The 2,500-nt window shown below is 36.9% G+C and overlaps 1 protein-coding gene across 3 annotated transcripts in view; it reads left to right on the top strand.

The window, feature by feature from the left end:
* The window catches only part of LOC106868422 (uncharacterized), a 149,738-nt gene that overhangs the window by 1,161 nt on the left and 146,077 nt on the right, over nt 1–2,500 (top strand). The window lies entirely within an intron of this gene.

The raw sequence follows: 2,500 nt of genomic DNA on the forward strand, positions 1-2,500 counted from the left end.
ATAATATGCACATTTTACTTGTATGTATGTATGTATAATGTTAGACACTGCGTAGTGGCATGTAAACGTTAACAAAATATCCTTTCAGTACAACAGTGCCATTCCAAAAAACCCGTACCTCATATATTATGTGGGTCGATTTTGTGTTTTGGCATCAGGATATTATTTATAAATACTGAATTTTTGCTGGGATTTACCACGTGATTTTGGTTAAGGTATCGTACGAATCATCATTGTCATCATCATCATCGTTATCATTATCAATGTCATCGTCATCATCGTCATTGTCGTCGTCATCATCATCATCATTATCTGCAACAGCTATTAGTTTGACAAACCCACCCCGTAATAATACGAGTATCATATTAGTTTAATATCCTTTCATTTCCATACGCTTCTGAGTTCATGTAATGCAGGGGTCAAAACTGCTTTCCAGTCAACCAAATATCCATCTATCCATCCATCCATCCATCCATCCAATCCATGCATCAATTGCTCTGTCTATATATAAATGTATACATACAAGCATACAGACGTTTCATTTTTCTCCTCCTCCCACACCTGCTAAAATATGTAGTTTTGAAATCTATGTAATATATGTTTTAAGACCATGCCGGGTCGGCTGTGTATTTCATAACTCAATGGTCGATAAGTTACCCAATAAGTACCCCTGCGACTAAAGATGAATGTATCTATCCAAACAAGTTATGCAGCTTTTTGCTTTATTAGAAATCATTATATGCAATATCTGTTGGTGTTGGTGTTGTTGTTGTTGTTTTCGTCGTCATCATTATTGTCGGTGTTGCTCAGTTGTAATTCGGCCCTGATAGAGCAGTCCTTTTATCAAACGCTCCCCAACCATAAGCTATAACCGGTCCTTCTTTTTCCCTTATGCATAAAATCCAGCGTCCCGTTTTTAAGACATCAGCGTATAGTTTTAGGGAAATCCGGGTACTGATTCTAGGAGGTCAAGGCGTCCACAAAGAAGCCCCTATGTTTTTTTTTTTTGTACCTGTGAAATATTAAGATGGATATGCCCGACCTTTCCCTTCTAAATTGTGGTTTATTACAAACTTAGAAATTGTTATGTAGTAGAATCGCAGAATCGGTTGATCGTCGGAAGAAATACTTAATTGTAGCTAAGGCCCTGACTAAGGCCCTGAAATTAGCTTCACGACCATGAGGCTTTGGTTAAATAACCCCCGCACTCTATAGAGGATCAGAGTGTTTTCCTAGAGCCTCGGGTCTAAATGGTCACTGTGAGTGAAATTTGAGTGACGGAAACTGTGTTGAAGCCTGTCGAATGGTCTGTGTCTGTAATTCAAAGAATCAGTCTTCTCTTGTTGATTTCATATGAGTACTGCGTTTTAAGGGTACACGTGTATATGTGGCTTACTCAGCTGTTTACATCGCGTTGCTCATCATAGAAACCAGCATATGATCCATTAGTTACCGGTACTTTTAATTCCATGATTTGATAATTCATAAAGGTCGATCCTAGATCGATAAAATGAAATACCAGTTAGGTACTACACAGCACTGGTGTCTTGCATGCATATTCCTCTCATTTTCTTCACATGGCTCGCTTTATTTTTTCTTTTTGTAACACTAACCCACCGATCATTCTGCAAACTGTGCCCAGAATCTTCTCAAGGAATGGTTTCTTGCTTTGCAGTATTTCTTCTGCCTCTTTTAAGCTTTGAATTTAATTCCTCTCAGGGTCAAATTTGTCTTTCCTTCCACCCGGTTCGTTAAAATAAGGTACAAAATAATGTACATATTTTGAGCTATGTTCTCGGAATCGACAAAATCTCTTCCTTGAAAATTGCCGGTCTTGTGCTTAAATCAGAAACTATTATTATTATTATTATTATTATTATTATTATTATTATTATTATTATTATTATTATTATTATTATTATTGTTGTTGTTATTATTATCATTATCGTTGTTGTTGTTCGATAATGAAAATGCGCTAGTTAAATATTGAGTGTGATTTAATCGACTAAATCGTTCACACTTAATTTCTGGGTTTCTGTCTATGAAAAAAAAAAAAAAAACGAAAAAAAAAGAAAGAAAAGCAGAATGATTTCTTCTATTTGCCACAAGGGCACTAAAGGAGGGTAACGACAATTACGAAAATGACGAGCGTGGGTCCAGGTGAATGGGTCTACTTTAAGCAGGAGCATGTAGACCGGGAAATAACAGCTGGGAGACAAGGGCCCTTGTTAGTCACGGTAATCATGGATCTTGGCGCTTACCTGTTTGGTTCTCGGTGCCAGTTCTCCTCTCTGGGGTGGGGGAGAATTCAAACATTCATTTGTATATTGTGTTTATCATTTTTCTGTGTTTCTCCTACATATTTTCATACATTTTAATGTAACTCCACGTCCACGTTTCGAACATAAACACGCAAACTCCATCCATATATCTTGTTACGTTTGTGGCAATGAGACAGAGTATTACTAAAGTACCAGTTATGAACTGAGGTTGATGTAAT

This window comes from Octopus bimaculoides, chromosome 7, assembly GCF_046866305.1.
Source record: "Octopus bimaculoides isolate indiv1 chromosome 7, ASM4686630v1, whole genome shotgun sequence".
NCBI classification, from domain to species: domain Eukaryota; kingdom Metazoa; phylum Mollusca; class Cephalopoda; order Octopoda; family Octopodidae; genus Octopus; species Octopus bimaculoides.